This window comes from Balaenoptera borealis, assembly GCF_965194805.1.
Source record: "Balaenoptera borealis genome assembly, chromosome: 2".
NCBI classification, from domain to species: domain Eukaryota; kingdom Metazoa; phylum Chordata; class Mammalia; order Artiodactyla; family Balaenopteridae; genus Balaenoptera; species Balaenoptera borealis.
In genome coordinates, this window is record NC_138867.1 from 51,619,492 (window position 1) to 51,637,094 (window position 17,603).

Consider the following 17,603-nt stretch of genomic DNA (forward strand, 5'->3'; position numbering starts at 1 on the left):
TTAGAGAAGGATGGTAGGGTTATTGATGAGAAAGGGAATTAGGATTGGGGTTAATAGGCATCCAGGTGGGCATGTGCAGTGGACTGTGTGTTTGTGTTCCTCCCAAATATAAATGTTGAATCTTAATCCCAACATAGTATTTGGAGGTGGGGCCTTTGGGAGGTAATTAGATCATGAGGGGTGGAGTCCTCAGGAATGAGATTAGTGACTTTATAAGAAGAGGCCAGAGAACTATCTAGTTCTCTTTCCACCATGTAAGGACAAAGTGAGAAGGCGGCCATCTGTAAACCAGGAAGCAGCGCTCATTAAGAACCCAACCATGCTGACACCCTGATCTCAGACTTCCAGCTGCCAGAACGATGAGAAACAAATGCTTATTTAAGCCACTCAGTTTAGGGTAACAAATACCTAAAAATGTGAAATTGAACTGGTAATAGAAGCTGGAAGAGTTTTGGGTGCATTCTAGAAGAAACTGAGATTGTTGTGAAGGGAATTTGAAAGGTCATTCTGGTGAGAGCTCGGAAAGCATAGAGTAAAGCTATAGAACAAGTTTCCATCTTCTTGGACCTTACATAAATAATAATGTACAAAATGTTAGTACAAATATGAATGGTAAAGGCCATTCTGATGAGGTCTCAGATGGAAATGAGAAACATGTAGTTGCACAATGGAGAAAAGGCAATCCTTGTTATAAAGTGGCAAAGAAATTGGTTGAACTGTGCTCATATTCTAGTATTTTATGGAAGGTAGAACTTGGGAAAGATGAAATTGTATTCTTGGCTAGATTTCTGTGCAAAGTATTGGAGTGGCTTGATTCCTCCTTTTTATAGTAAAATGTGAGAAGAGAGAGAGAACTTGAAAATGGAATTATTAAGCAAAAAGGATTTGCTTTTTTTTTTTTGAAGAAAATTCTCAGCCTCTTCATACTGCAAAAAATGAGAAAGCCTGCTCTAATAAGAGACATGAGAAAGATGATCTTTCTCTCTATCATGTGATGACACAGTGAGATGTCCTTCTGCAAACCAGGAGGAGAGCTCTCACCAGGAACCAACTGGCCTGCACCTTGGCCTTGGACTTCCCAGACTCCAAAACTGTGAGAAAAAACATATTTGTTGTTTAAGACACCCAGTTTATGGCATTCTGTTATTGTATGCTGCACAAACTGACTAAGACACTTCTCATCTGTGAGATGAAAGATTGAACTGTGTATTCTCCAAGGGCCCTTAGAGCTCTATGATCTGCCTCTATACCCTGAAGCTTTCTGTTTGAGAAAATGCAATCAAAGTAAAGGACTTGTTATTAACTCAAATGTGAGTGATTTACACTGAGCAGGGAAAGGATGGAAGTAAAAAGATATTTACAGTAATGTAGCTGCTGTTCTGCTACGGGTCTGCATAGGTCTTACGCAGCCCAGAAGACAAAGTCCAACAAGCCTGGTACATGTGAAGAAGTCTCAAGGGGTGTGGACTTTTTACCAGGAGGAAAAGTAGGGCAAAGGCACTGTTCAGATAGAGACAACAGTATTAAAAATGAACAAAGACAAAAAAAAAACATGGCAGAGATAGGGAGGAACAGGGCATATTTGCAGATTTGTGAGTGTTACAGTTACTCTTGGGGTCCTGGCTAGGTCCCTTCAGCATTCTATACACATTCATGCTGGTGGTTCCTCATTGCCAGAGTTTAAGTTCTGCTTGAAGGCCTTCTCTGGCCAGAGGTGTGTGCTCAGCCTGCAGCCTGGAAGTGTCAGGTAGTTAATGCACGCTGGACTTGCCCTTAAAATATGATAGATGGAAGTTAAAGTACAAACACCCCAGAGCCCTTGCCCTTTGGGTGGAATGACTTTGAGGTGTGTTCTACATGGTCACTAAGAGCCTCTGAGGGAATTGTGCACATCTGAGCCCACATGGTAATCACTTATTAGCATACTCTGACTTTCTTCTCTTGACTTTTTCAGTTTCACAGCTCCCTACTTGTGCTTTCTGGCACCACCTTCCAAATTACTTCTCTATCCCATCCAAAGGCCATTTTCTGGGGGAACCTAACCTATATGAGTGAGTAATATGGTATAACTAGAATTTAGTCATTGTGAGAGTATAGCTGAGAGATTTGCCAGATGTTAAAGGGCTTTGTTTGACATGCTGATGACTTTGGACTTTGTAGGTGATGAGCAGTTATTGGGAGCTTGTAAGGAGGAGAATGGTATAAGGAGTTTGGTGTTTTAAAAGATAATTCTGGAAATAGTGGAATGCAAGAATGATTACTTATATCTCTGTTGTGATTAATTTTAGAAATAACAAGGGTCTAAAGAAGATATAAGTGATGACATTGAATAGTCACAGACTTAAGATACTTTGCAGCAGGAGAAATGGTGAAATGCGGTAAGTAGCTAGATTTGGGCAGAGGTGCTTGGAGGGTAATACTTGAGGAATTGATGCTTCAATAGGTAATACCATTAGCCAAGACAAGGAACAGAGATGGGCTGGATTTACCTTTGCTTCTGTTTGAAAGTGGCACCCTATGTTCATTTGGAAAAGTAGACTCTAAGTGGGAACTGACCAGCCTCAGAAGAGCTGATCTTCTGACCAGTAAAGCAGGAACTAAAACTGCCCAACCTTAAAATCAGTACAACTCCCTATTTTTGTTATTAGATAGTAGAGATGTTGGGTTAGGGAAGGGGTGCATAAATGTGACAATAAAGGAAGCTGTAGAAGGAGTATAGGAGTCCTTTTTGTTCTTAAGAGGACCACTGGAATGACTGCCTGCTAGGACGTAGAATCCATTTTCTCAGTGGTCCTCAGTGTTTCCCTGTGAGGCAGAGAAATATGAGAATGATGGTAAGTTTGAGAAGAGCAGCTGCTGCCATATGCATTGTACAGATGAAGAAATTGGAGCATGGATGTGACATGTAGATTTCCTGAGGCCCCAAAGTGACTTAATGGTTATAATCAGGACCCCTCTTTTTGAGTGTTAGCTCAGTTTGTTACACATAGTAAGTGACATAAGAAGGTGCAGATACGTGATTGTTCAAAAGAGTAAGACTGGACGGCTTGAAACTGGTAGGAGCATTAGAATAGCAGGAGGGAATAAGGGGCTTGTTCCCTTATTGAAACCTTTCAACATTCATCTAACTCTGATAGATATAGTAGACTGTGCCAGGCTACTAACAAATTAATTTCATCCAATGGCTCCAGGGCTCCCTTGATAAATAGTTATCCTTTGGCAGTCCATATACTCTCAACCCATTTAAAACTAAGTCTGTGAACCTTGCTGATTGGGTAAACTGAAATCAATAGTGGCCAGAGAGACAGATTCACTGCACGACGGATCAATGTACAACTCTCCATTGCAAATAGATATGGACCACAGAGGGATGGAAATCTTTTTCTATCCTGGGGCTAGAGATTTTTTTTACAAATTCTATTACTTTGTAAAATGTGCTACACTCTTTGGCAAACATTTACTCAGGGCCTTCTGGACTATGGTATGTGCACTATTTGCCAAGTGAGCTACAGAGCTAAAGTCCTGTATTCTTTATCACTGCTAATTGGAGCTTGGCACAAGGATACTTGCAATGAGCTATGCTGGTAAGTATGGTGATAGATACCTAGGGTGAAAGGCCTATTTTATGCATTCATCTAGAAATTCCATTTGAGAAACTGAATGCCAAATTCAAAAATTTCTATGTGAAAAAAAGTTCAAGAGTATTGGCTCAAACCTATGAACATAAACTGCCTACAACTGCAACCTAAAGGAAAAACTGTTTATTCGATAAGCATTTATTGAGTGCCTACTGATTTTTAAATCATCATAAATGCTACTTCAATAGATACTAAAAGTTCTTCACTAGATACTCGGTTCCTGACTTTGAGGAGTTTCTAGCCTAATTGATTCTTACAACCGTAGAGCCAGTGACTTAGGATACAATGAAATGAATTAAAATGCTTTAGACGTAGTCATCTGAATGATCAATGAGAGAGTATTTATTCTGCTTCACATTTTTTTACTTAGAAAGCATAAGTGACCAATTTTTCTTTTACCATATAGAGTTAACATGACATTTTTAATTTGTGCTTTGTATCTTTTACATAAAAGTGATGCCCTTCTTGACATTCCAATTATTATTATAATTCCCCTAATTACCCAGTTATAAATCCCATTGCTTTGCACACAACTTTCTCTTTCTGATACTGTGATATTGCCAATTTTATTCTGTTGCATTAATTGTCACAGTTTATTTGTCATGGATACTGTACATCATTAATTAGATGAAGGGTTTTTTGGGCTTACTTTTCTAGTAATTTGTAGAGGATAAAATCTTGCTCAATAGTCTCTTCCAGTTCTAAACCCAAGGATTTGGACTTCCATAATTGTCTAATCCAAAGGCTTTTTTTTCCTCAACATAAACGGTCCTCTAAAGCAGTGGTTATCCTAACTCCTTCTTTCTGGCCGATGAGTTTGAAGGACCAGAGTCCATTTCTTGAACTGTGAAGTCAAATATTACTCATAGAGCAGAAACAGTCTTGTGTAATTATAATCAGTATCTACATCATTTCGTTAGGAAAATCTCTTCCTAACTTTATAAGAAAATGAGGGATTATGCAAAAGTCAGTGTGTGCTGACATATGGACCCACCTGCAGGTATTTTACTAGATGATGGCTTAAGAATTTTGCTCCAGCTTTCAATGGAATAATTCCTTCAACTCAGCAGTAAAATCTATGAAGGATTTATTTCTTATTATTGGTCACTTTTAATAACACATAAAACTGTGGGCATTTTATGAAAAAAGCCCTTCTAGATTCACTAATACAGGTTTGTATTTTAAAGTTTTGATTCTTAAAACTAAGTCATCCTACTTTATTCAATTAGTAAATGGGAGACTCTTATGTAGAGGCCAGGAGTGCTCACCAAAGAGTAACATATAAAGTACTGAATGAATGAAAATTTATAGATAAATTCATATACGAAGAAAAATTTGTGTTATTATTTCCCAAGAACTGATATCTGTGGTGTTGTGGAAAAGTACTCTTTAGTAAGTTACTTTAACCCACCCCATCTTCTGTTTCTTCAACTGAAAATGAAGAGAATAATTTAAATACCTACTTCATGGGGTCTTATAAGGAGTAAATAAAGTAAGTCAAATGAAGTATTAACCACAGTGCCAAACTTATAATAATCATTCAATGATGGTCAGTTATTAGCATCACTATTTTTATTATTTTATTATAATATTAACATGCAAGTATATTAGTAGTCCCAGAGTCAATTTTTACTTCTATTACTGCTAACAACTTTTTCTGGAGGAAAGCTTACAGTCATTCATACCTACCTCTGTAGCCCCTTGCACAGCCCAGATTTCTAATACTTGAACACTGTGAAGTGTAATTCCAATCAACTGTGTATTCTCTGCTTTTTCCTAGAAGGTTCAGTCACAAGTTCATTCCATTTGATTGTATATTTGTGGTGCATATTGTGCATGCTATAAAAATGCGTGAGCAATTGTGGCTAAACTTAAAAGAGATTTCAATCTACTGGAAGACTATTGTATTATTAGAAGCAAACATAATGCAAAGCAGAGCACGATCCATGAGGTAAGGGTAGTGCAAAGTGCTTCTGGACGTTCAGAAGAGGGAGCCATCACGTCATTCCATTTACTTTTATTCATAATTTTTTCACTCTCCTTGAGATTACAGTGAAGACATTTAAAAATTTTGACATTTAAAGGGGGTGGAGACATTTAAAAATTTTGAATGTTCTGAGAATAATTTCTTAGATAAAATACTTAAGTAAGACTATATTACTCTGCTATAAAGCAGCTGTAACTGGAATTAGTTCAAACTGGCAATATTATTTAATATGAATTTATTATAAATTAAATGGTAACATTGGCAGAATTATCCAGGAAAACCTCTCTTCCCATTAGTGTCATTTTCCCTGATTTTTCCCATAAATTTATGTCATTCCCATAGGTCATGCTAGCTGCTCTTGATCTGTACCACCATGTGTAAAATAGATAGCTAGTGGGAAGCTCCTGTATAGCACAGGGAGCTCAGCTTGGTGCTCTGTGATGACCTAGAGGGGTGAGATAGGGAGGGTGGGAGGGGATATGGGGATATATGTGTATGTATAGCTGATTCACTTTGTTTTACTGCAGAAACTAACACAAAATTGTAAAGCAATTATACTCTAATAAAAAAAAAAGAAAACATGTTAGAAGTGAGGTGGTGTGTGAGTGGGTCCTTTAAGAGCAGTTTAGATTTCAAAAGGTGGAGCTAGAGCTGGGATGGACATTTCAGGGAGAGAGAAGAGCGTAAGAAAAGTGAAAAGTGGACAGGTGCCAGAAATGGTACAGAAAGTTTGTGGTTCAATTTTGGCCTGGAGGGAGAGAGTTGGGAGCATGCGGATAAAAAGGTAGATGAGGGCTTCCCTGGTGGTGCAGTGGTTGAGAATCTGCCTGCCAATGCAAGGGACACGGGTTCGAGCCCTGGTCTGGGAAGATCCCACATGCCGCAGAGCGACTAGGCCCGTGAGCCACAACTACTGAGCCTGCGCGTCTGGAGCCTGTGCTCCGCAACAAGAGAGGCCGCGATAGTGAGAGACCTGCGCACCGCGATGAAGAGTGACCCCCGCTTGCCACAACTAGAGAAAGCCCTCTCACAGAAACGAAGACCCAACACAGCCAAAAATAAATAAATAAAATAAGTAAATTAAAAAAATATAAAAGATAGATGAGAGAGCAGATACGAGAAATTCTTAAGTGCTGAGAAACCTGTACTTTATCCAACAAGTAATAGGGAGTTACTGAAAGAGTAAGAAAGATCCGTGATCAACCAGAATAGTGAGATGGAGAGACCAACGAGATAGCTTTGTTTTTTTTGTTTTTTGATGTGGACCATTTTTAAAGTCTTTATTGAATTTGTTACAATATTGCTACTATTTTATGTTTTGGTTTTTTGGCCGCGAGGCTTGTGGGATCTTAGCTCCCCAACCAGGGATTGAACCCACGCCCCCTGCACTGGAAAGCCAAGTCTTAACCACTGGACCCCCAGGGCAGTCCCCTCAGAATTATCCAGGAAACCCCTCTTCCCAGTAATGTCATTTTCCCTGAGACAGCTTTGGAGGCATTTGAGGCCATCTATGCAGGATGCATAAAAGTACTGAGAAAAGGTACTACCAAGAAGGACGTGATGGCCAAGGGTTCAGGAGGGCCAAGTAAACTCATTATATGAAGAAGACAAAGAAGAGGTAGAGCCCAAGGATTTGATCCTTCAGGACTGGAAGAAAATCAAAGATATTATCATAACTAGGGAGATCTCGAAACATACCACCTTACGATATTTGCACTTCCCTTTGCCTGGAATGTTCTTCTTCCAGATACTCATGCAGTTCACTCCCTTACCTACTTTGAACGTTTTTCTTTAAACATCACCTTCTCAAGGAGGCCTATTCTAAGCACCCTATTTAAAATTGTGGCTGATATTATATCCCCTCCACCCCCCACTATTGCCCAGCATTCCTTTTTCTTAGTTTCTTAATTAGTTCTACTTTTTCCTTTTCCCACAAAATTTATCACCTTTAACATACATACTAAATAACTTACGTATTCATTATATTTACTGTTTGTTTCTCTTTCGCTTCCCCCAATGTTTTATTCCTGGATGTATCCCAGACACCTATGTTACAGACCTGGGCCCCTGGAATCTTTAATCAATAGATATTGATAAGAGGCCAAATGAGGGTTTCAGACAAGGCTCTATTGGTGCTCGTGCTGCAGCACAAGGAGCGAAAGCAAGAAACAGATGCTCCTGCTCGCTCTCAGAAAGGAGCTGCTTGGATCCTTAAATGGGATAACAACAGGGGGCGGATCTATGGGTTGGGCAGGAGGTGTAGCTTAGGTGGTCTGTCCACCCCTTTGGTGGTGCCCCGTGCAAGAATCACGTGCAGTGCCCTACTTTTGCTCCCGGCACCTCAGAAATGGCAGTGTGTTGTGGCCTTTTTGTATCCTATTGCTCATAATTGCCCCAACTTGTGCATGCATGCAGTTATTTTTAGTCGATTATAGTTTCTCTGTATCCCATTGCTCAAGGAGCCTTTTGTCCAGGTGCAAGCACTCCCAGGTCCCAGCCTACCTCGCCTAGAAGAAGACATAGTAGGAGCTCAATAAATATTTATCAAATGCACAGAGTACTGTATAAGAGTTTTTAGAAGATATACTTTAACAAAATAGCTATTTTTAGTTCAAGGCTGTTTGTGTTTGAATATATGTTTGTAGATGTTTTGGAGATTCTTGAATACCACTTGTTCATTAGGGCATCTAAATGGTTTTCCTTACAATCTTAATTATACTATTTCAAAAATAAAGGTAAAATTTGCTTAGGAAATGTAAAATATAACTTATTTATGTTTAAATGTCTATGTTCCTAATTAGCAAATTAGGACCATACAAATTACTGGTATATTATCATAAGGAGAATAATATTTGTGAATGAAGAAGAGAATACCAGTTTGTGATATTCCAAATGATATTCTTTCATTCCAGAAAATGAAGTTTTCACTCTCTGGTGAGTGAGCATATGAAAAATGGACTTTGCGGTGACAGCTTCTGGAGATACTAAATTCAGGCCTAAAAGATGCTATCTTTAAGAGTCCTCGCCAGACTCTAGGGGCCAATTCCTGCAAAGTATCCTTAGTATAACCCCTCAGAAAAATGCAGATCAAGAGCTGCTGGCATGACCTATAGGAATGACATAAATTTATGGGAAAATGACATTACTGGGAAGAGAGGCTTTTCCTGAATAATCCTGCCAACATTACCATTTAATTTATAATAAATTCATATAAAATAATATTGCCAGCTTGAACTAATTCCAGTTACAGCTGCTTTATAGGGGAATAATGTGGTATTTTATCTGAGAAATTATTCTCAGAGCATGCAAAAAATTTTAAATGTCTCTCCCTGAGCTTCATTATAATCTCAAGGAGAGTGAAAAAATTATGAATAAAAGTAAATGAAATGATGTTTACAGTTTGAAAATGATATATCGTTTTTGGAATTAAGACTTGTTGGGATACCATGAAGCAGAAAGGTCCATGCCTTTTCTAGAGGACTTGGATTTTAAAGTGAGTAAAAATCCAGCAGACTGATGTCTAAACTGAGTATCTTTATTTCTCTCTCCTGTTCCTAACTCTTCTTTGACTTCTTATTTCCTTTGGCTCTCTGACACCCCAATGGAAGTAAATTAGTGATGAATAAATTAAATATATTGAGGAAAGCTGTAATGGATTAATAGATAAACAAAACAGAGTGTACCTATATTTACCCATAAAAAGAAACGGAATACTGATCCATGCTGCATAAGGATGAACTTTAAAATCATTAAGAGAAAGAAGTCACATTAAAAAAGTCACATAGCCTCACATATTGGATGATTCCATTTGTATATTATGTCCAAAATAGGCAAACCCATAGAGGCAGGAAACAGATCAGTGGTGGCCAGTGGTGAAGGGGAGGGAGGAATGAGGAATGACTGCTAATGGGTACAGACACTCTCTGAGTGTTGGAAATGTTCTTAGTTAGATACATAGTGGTGATAGTTGCACAACTTTGAGAATATACTAAAAACCACGGAATTGTACATTTAAAAAATGTATTCTTCAGATGTTGGGTGAATTGTTAGGTCAATTCAGTAAATTTGATAGTATTATTCCAAGTCTTCTACATCTCTATTAGTTTCTTGTTTTCTATATACCTATTAGATTCTTTTCATGTGTACATGTTACATTTTTAAAAAAACCTCATGGGTGTAGCTATATCTCCTTGGCTCTGTTGGTTTTTGCTTTACATATTTGGATACTCTTCTCTTAGGTGAGCATATACGTATTTAGGATTGTTGTGTCTTCTTGATGAATTGACCATCTTTATCTCAGAAAGAAAACTACACAATGGCACATCTTAATCAAGTTGTCAAAAACTTGTGACAAAGAAAAAATGAAATATCAAAAGCAGCCAATACTGATAAAGAACTTTAAGAATGTTCAGACGTTTTGTCAGAAATTATGCAGTCCCTCTTTATCTCTGGCAATACTTCTTATCTTTGTCTATTTTGTCAGATATTAATGTAGCCACTCTGGCTTTCCTATGCACGTTTACATGTTTTATCATTTTCTATCTCTGTTTTTATATTTAAAATGCACCTCTTGTATATAGCTGGGCTTTGCTTTTTAAACCAATTTGACAATCTCTGCCTTTTTACATTTTATATAATAATGTTTTTTATAATTTTATATAATTTACATTTCATATAATTAAAATTTTATGTGATTTTCAATAGAGTTGGGTTTGCCTCTATTCTCTTGCTATTTGTTCCCTCTTTTTTGTTGTTTGTTTCCTTTTCCTTGTTTGTGGCTTTCTTTTGGATTAACTGAGTATTTTTTAAGGATTTCAATTTACTTCCACAATTGAGCTTATTAGTTTTATGTCTTTTATTTTATTATAAGTTGCCGTAGGGAAGTAGTGCTTCAAGTTTTTGATTAAAAAAACCTTGAAATAGGAAAAAAAATGTTTTATATTTACCAGTATATTTACCATTTCCGATGGTCCTCATTCCTTTGCACAGATTAGGGTTGGTGCACTATGGCCTTCCACATGATTTCGTAAATAATGTTTTCTTGCAATTCCGCCACATTCATTCATTTACATATTGTATATGGCTGCTTTCTTGCTGAAAAGGCAGAGTTGAGTACTTACAAGAGAATCCTGTAAAGCCTAAAGTATTACTATTTACTGACACTATATGGGAAATGTTTGCTGACCCCTGATGTAGGTTCAAGCTTTCACCAGATAACATTTTCCTTTTGCCTGAAAAACTTCCTCTAACAATGATTTCTGGAGTAAAAGCCTGCTGAGAATGATTTCTATCAGGCTAAACCTGTAATGGTCAAATCCCTTTCTCCCAGGGGTAGAGAATATTTTCTCCTTTCTCTTACCCCAGCTTCAATGGATCTTTACCTGTACCCTGGAGATGACGGCCTTTGCTGTCCTTCACTTGGAGTCCTAATGCTTTTGTTCCACAGGGAAGAAGGATCTAGCAGGGCTGCTTTCATTGATGGACTGTCCCAATTTTTGTTATAATCACCTTGTGAAAGTCTGCAAAGAAGAAACTACAAGGGGGTGTGAACTTCCCTGTATCTGTGGATTCCAGGAGTTCTATGCTTTCACTCTCACCTGCACTTGGCCTTTGGTACTTTGCTAAAAATTGTAGCTTACCCGCTAGTATGGTGGTTCATATTACTCCTGTGTTCTGCTCCAAGTGAGTAAGGGCTGATGGCCCATTTCTTGAAGGTGCCTGTCTTTCCTTAGATTGTAGTTAGTTTGTTGTCATGCAACTTCAGTTCTCTGATAGGTTCAGGAAACAGTATAGTTTTATATATTATTTGGCTTTTTCCTTGCTAGGGCTGAAGCAGTGCTCTTTCCTAATGTCTACATACTAAGCAGCACATTCTAGAAACCCCATTATTTCTTCAAATATATTTTTTATTCTCTTTTCTTTCTCCTTTCCTTCTAGGACTCTAATGACATGCATGGTAGAGAATTTGGTATTGTTTCCCAGGTCACTTTTTTCAGTCCTTTTCCTCTGTGATTCATTTTGGGTAGTTTCTAGTGCTACCTCTTTATTTCCCTGATCTTCTGTTCTACAGCATCTATCAATCCTGTTCATTGAACTTTTTGTTTTTGATGTTTTCTTTTCTTGATTTCTCATTCATTTATTTGTAAGTTCCATTTGTTTTCACACAGTTATAATATCTTCTTTTTCAAAAATATCAGATTTATTTAGACATAATTTATATATAATTTTATCCTTTTAACATGTTCAGTTCAATGAGTTCTAAAGTGTTTATATACATATAGTCATGTAACCACCACCAAAATCAAGAAACACTTTCATAAATTAAGAATAGTCCTGTTGGGGCTTCCCTGGTGGCTCAGTGGTTGAGAATCTGCCTGCCAATGCAGGGGACACGGGTTCGAGCCCTGGTCTGGGAAGATCCCACATGCTGCGGAGCAACTGGGCCCGCGAGCCACAACTACTGAGCCTGCGCATCTGGAGCCTGTGCTCTGCAACAACAGAGACCGCGATAGTGAGAGGCCCGTGCACCGCGATGAAGAGTGGACCCCGCTTGCCGCAACTAGAGAAAGCCCTCGCACAGAAACGAAGACCCAACACAGCCAAAAATAAATAAATAAATAAATTTATTAAAAAAAAAAAAAGAATAGTCCTGTTACCACCACAACCAAAAATATTTTAATCACCTCAAAAGTTTTCTTCTGTCCCTTTGCAGCAAATCCCCTATTTCCATCCCAAGCTCTTTGCAACCTCTGATCTGTTTTCTATTATTATAGTTTTACATTTTCTGGCATCTTATATATAGGGGATAATTCAGGGTATAGTCTTACATGTCTGGCTTCTTTCACTTACAGTGATGCCATAGAGTTTTATTAATATTATTACATGTATTAGTGGTTCATTTCTTATAAAGCCATTTAATGTCCTTGTCTGCTAATTTCAACATTTCTGTGACTACTAGGTCTCTTTTTTTCCTTCTGGGAAATGAATCACATATTTCTTCTTTTTTTGCATGTCTTACAACTTTTCATTAGATCCCAGACGTTATGAAGTTTATGTGATTGATTGCTTGAGTGGGTTGTACTCAGAGACTGTTGGCCTTTTTCCCGGAAGGAAATTACAATTCTGGCATAGCGACTTCATTCTTTCAAAGCCTGTTTTGAAGGTTTTTAAGGTCATGTATATTGTAGCCCCTATACTAAGGCTAATTTAGTCCTGAAATTAAGGTATTGATATTTGGGATACTTACTTAAAGCTCCATGGATTCAACAAGGTCCCTTCATTATGGTCTGTATGATCTTGGATGATTCTCAGCCATTTTTTATGTCTTGAAATTGTTTGGCTTAAAGTTCCCAAGAAAACTTTCTTTCCCTGGAAGTTATTCTTCACTTGGCCTATTTTAGTGTATAAATACATAGCTTAGTATATGGTCAAAGACTCAAGAGTCAACAATTTATGGACACTTTACCCTATGTAGCTCCTTCCCCTTGATACTCTCCTCCTTAAGTTCTTACCACCTTGGTGTATCTGTCTCATCTTCTCATTGAGAGACCACCAGGCTCTGCTTATATCCCACTCCACGAGCCATGGTCTAGAAATTGCTTAGAGACAGAAATCTGGGGTGATCGTAGGGCTGACTTCATTTTTTTCCTTTCTCTCAGGAATTTCAGTTATGCACTACCCATTGTCTAATGTCTGAAAAGAATTAATATATATTTCTTCAGTTTTCTAATTGTTTATAGTGGGAGACATTCCTCATCCCCTAAAACAGAAGTCCTTTATGATGTCTTTTGAAAAATGAATTATTTTTAATGTAATTTCTTATTTTTTAAAATGGTCTGTGCTTCTTATTTCATTATACATGTTCTTTTATGTTTTCTTCTAAAAGTTTTAAAGTTTTGTATTTCACATTTAAGTACTTATTAATTTGATTTCTGTGTGATGTGTCAATCTTTTATTTTTTCCCTTATGTGTTAACAGCTATCCTAGCACCATTTTTTGAATAGCCAATTCTTTACTTAGTATTCTGCAATGTCAGCTAGACCATTTATCAGATTTCCACCTTTAGTTGGGTCTGTGTCTCAGTTTTTAATGTTATATATGTAATCATTTCAACTTCTGTAGTCTTTGCATATCTGAGGCTATTGTTTGTTGTGTCTCTATGTTCTTGCTCATAATGGCTTGTTTTCTCAATTCTTTTTGTGTATTTTTTATTGTGATCTCATGATTTTAGCAATGCTGCCCATGACAATACTTTGAGTTTTATGTTTAAAATAGTTGGTTCTGAAATTATTTAAATATATTTCTGTCCTACTCCCAGGGGCACTGACAACCCAGAACATTTATAATTTTTAACTTAGGTTTGAATTATAACTCTGAACTCATTATGAGTATGTGTTCAAGGTGAGTAATTCTTAGGTGAGATCTTATTTTTTTACATTCTCTCCAGGTATAGAGGAAGCTAAGATAGGAAAGTATCCTTCTTTAGCACTTTTTTTCTTTCTAGTATGACAACCTTTTGTCACCCTAACTTTAAGTAGGAATCTCTAATCCAGCATCTCATCATTTTCAGACTGCAGGATTTGTTGCCTGTTCATCCACCTGGTGAATACTTTAAAACCCAGGCATCTACATATCCAGAGATGCCCTCAGGGAAATTGCAGGCTTGGATCTTCCATCAGTCTTATCAAATTATGGATTTGGGTCATTTATACCCTTTACTTTTCTTACCTTAGTTAAAGCTAGTTTTTATGTTTTATATATCTTTTCTATGCATTATGATAGGTTTCTTTCTACATTAAGTCTAACATATTACCAAAAAATGCATTTTAATGCTATCAAATTGATTTTTACAAATTGCAAATATAAATCAAATTTCAAATGCCAATGAAGCATATTCCTGAGCAGGCGATGTCATATAATGTGTGCTATCATGGAAAGGTATTTAAAAATAGCAGTCTTTTAATCAGTATTGGCAAGCAAATTGAACATGTCAAAGAAAATATAAGCAGTAGGTATTTAGGTATAGCATATCATCAATAAATCTGAGGGGTTGATGAAAGTAATCCAGATTCAAAATGCTTATTTAGATTAATGACATAGACCTTGATGAAAAATAACCTAAAATATACTCAGTTATCTATGTAGCAGAAGATAAGTATGTATTTGTAATACAGGAAGAGAGCAAATTATGCCAAATTCTATAAATAAGTATTGGTGATAAATACTTACTACATCCTGCTTTTGAATTTTATGTGAAGACATCAGATCAAATCCTCACCCTTCTTGTGATCGAGTTACTTTGTGGCTCTATCAGTTCTTAGAATGGAGTGTGACTGCATAGCCAATAAGTTGTGTAGAATACAAAGTGGGGCAAACAACTTTTTATAATGAAAAATTTTGTTTGAAATTTCATCACAGTAATTATCTTCCCCTATACAAAATGATAAAGATAATATCTAGCCAAAATAAACAAAAAAGAACAAACCTACAGCAACTAAATCAGGCTGTCCTCAGCTTTCTCCAAACTATATTCAAAGCCAGATGATAATAAATCAATACCAATAAAATTTTGAGAGAAATTGTGACTCAGGATTATTATGCCCACTCTAGATTCAATTTTTTTTTTTTTACTAGGACAACAGATATATATTTCTAACCAGGAAAGAACTCAAGGAATAAAACATCCATATATACTTCTTGGGGATAAAACAAAAAAATATTGGCTGATAAAATTCAGCCAAATTAAGAAACGAATCTAAATAGAGTTCAGGAATTGAGGCATCAGGATTAAAATCTTAGTTGTAAATACAGAATTCATTGAAATATGGAAAAATGCCAAAAAACTATGCATATTATGGTTACAGAATAGAATGTGAAAGTTATAAACAAGAATATTGTATAAAACATATATAAACTAAGATAACTCACCAATACAGGAGGCTGCAGGTGGGAAGGTGGGAAAAATTGTGAGAATATTGCCTTCATTTTTCAATGTAGGAAATCAATCTATTGTTTTAAATAGAAACATGCTTTAAAAAACACTTTAGTAAGATTGTTTTCTTAATCTTAGAGATTTGGCGGAAATATCTTTTTATTGAAAGAAGTTTTCAGTTTCTTTTTCTGTTAAATTTGAATAAACTAAATGGAATACTTGTTATTAAAGATAGAAGATATGAGCGGATTCAAGGGGTCCAGAAAGAAAAGATTAGAAATTTTATTTGTATTTTTTTTATATCTACAAATAAGGAAATTAAGCTTTACTTAATTTTTGATACAGTTTGACATCTCATTTCTTTGGTTAGTCAGTGTGGTAGGTTAATTACACCAGTGGCCCCCCAAATGGCCCCAATTCTCCACTCCTTCTTGTAAACATGCCCATTACAACATTTCTTGCAATTCTTCCTAGTAAAATGTAGAGTCTACTTCCCCACTCTGAACTGGCTGGCCTTATGCCTTGCTTTGACCAATAGCATACTAGTGGAAGCAACAGCATCAGTTCTGAACTACAAGAGGGCTTGCCTACTTCACTCTCTTGGGACATCTGTGACAGCTATGTGAATAAGCATGGGCTTTTGATCTCTTAATTAACTTTTTCCATTTCCAATTGCCCTTCTTCTTTTTTTTTTTCTTTAATTTTTTGGGGGTATAGCTGATTTACAATGCTGTGTTAGTTTCAGGTGTACAGCAAAGTGAATCTGTTATACATATACAAATATCCATTCTTTTTTTAGATTCTTTTCCCATATAGGCCATTACAGAGTATTGAGTAGAATTCCCTGTGCTATACAGTAGGTCCTTATTAGTTATCTCTTTTATATATAGTAGTGTGTATATGTCAATCCCAATCTCCCAATTTATCCCTCCCACCCCCTTACCCCCTGGTAACCATAAGTTTATTTTCTACATTTGTAACTCTACTTCTGTTCTGTAGATAAGTCCATTTGTAGCCTTTTTTTAGATTCCACATATAAACGGTATCATATGATATTTGTCCTTCTCTGTTGCCTTACTTCACTCAGTATGACAATCTCTAGGTCCATTCATGTTGCTGCAAGTGACATTATTTCATTCTTTTTTATGGTTGAGTAATATTCCATTGTATATATGTGCCACATCTTCTTTATTCATTCATCTATCGATGGACATTTAGGTGGCTTCCATGTCCTGGCTATTGTAAGTAGTGCTGCAATGAACATTGGGGTGCACGTATCTTTTCAAATTACGGTTTTCTGTGGATATATGCCCAGGAGTGGGATTGCTGGATCATATGGTAGCTCTATTTTTAGTTTGTTAAGGAAGCTGCATACTGTTCTCCATAGTGGTTGTATCAGTTTACATTCCCACCAACAGTGTAGGAGGGTTCCAGTTGCCCTTCTCATGCCTACTTCCTCTACCTGTCTTTCTTCCACACCAAATATTTAAATTGTCTTTTCCATTTACTCTAGTTTTCCTTTGTCTTTCTCTTCTCCAAATCAAAGGCTTTCAACTGTGGGTTTTTCCTAAACTGAAAAAGAAATGATAAAAGGAAAGAAGCATGTCTGTACGACATCAAAGCATTCAAATACAAAGTAAGATTTTTGTCTGCATATTTAGATACACTTGAAAATGAGAAGAGCGTTTTCACATGCATTCTTGGAAATATGTGCTTGTTTTGTTTTGTCTGGAAATGAGTATTCAGAATGTTAACAAGAATCTATGTTTTTAATTCAAGTATGTTTGCATTGTATGGACACAATGAGGACTAATCCTGTTTGAGGAATATTTTACCCTTGGCATTACTTGATATTTGAGCCATTCTGCAAATGCTAATGACAAACGCTGCCTTTACATATTTCATAATACTAGGTTCTAAGCAAAATCTTCAAGTTTGTCCATGCTCTTTCTCTATATTACTATCACATGAACCATGTTATTTCATTACTTATTAAATATTCACAGATCATTAGGTCCTAGCTTAGGGGGCAAAGAAGCCAAAGAAA

The 17,603-nt window shown here is 36.6% G+C and overlaps 1 long non-coding RNA gene across 1 annotated transcript; it reads left to right on the forward strand.

Moving 5' to 3' along the window:
* Positions 1-315: 315 nt before the first annotated feature.
* On the forward strand, positions 316-14,503 carry LOC309624753. Its single transcript, XR_014242112.1, has 2 exons — positions 316-6,409; positions 6,723-14,503. It is a non-coding gene; the product is annotated as an uncharacterized lncRNA (long non-coding RNA).
* Positions 14,504-17,603: the final 3,100 nt, after the last annotated feature.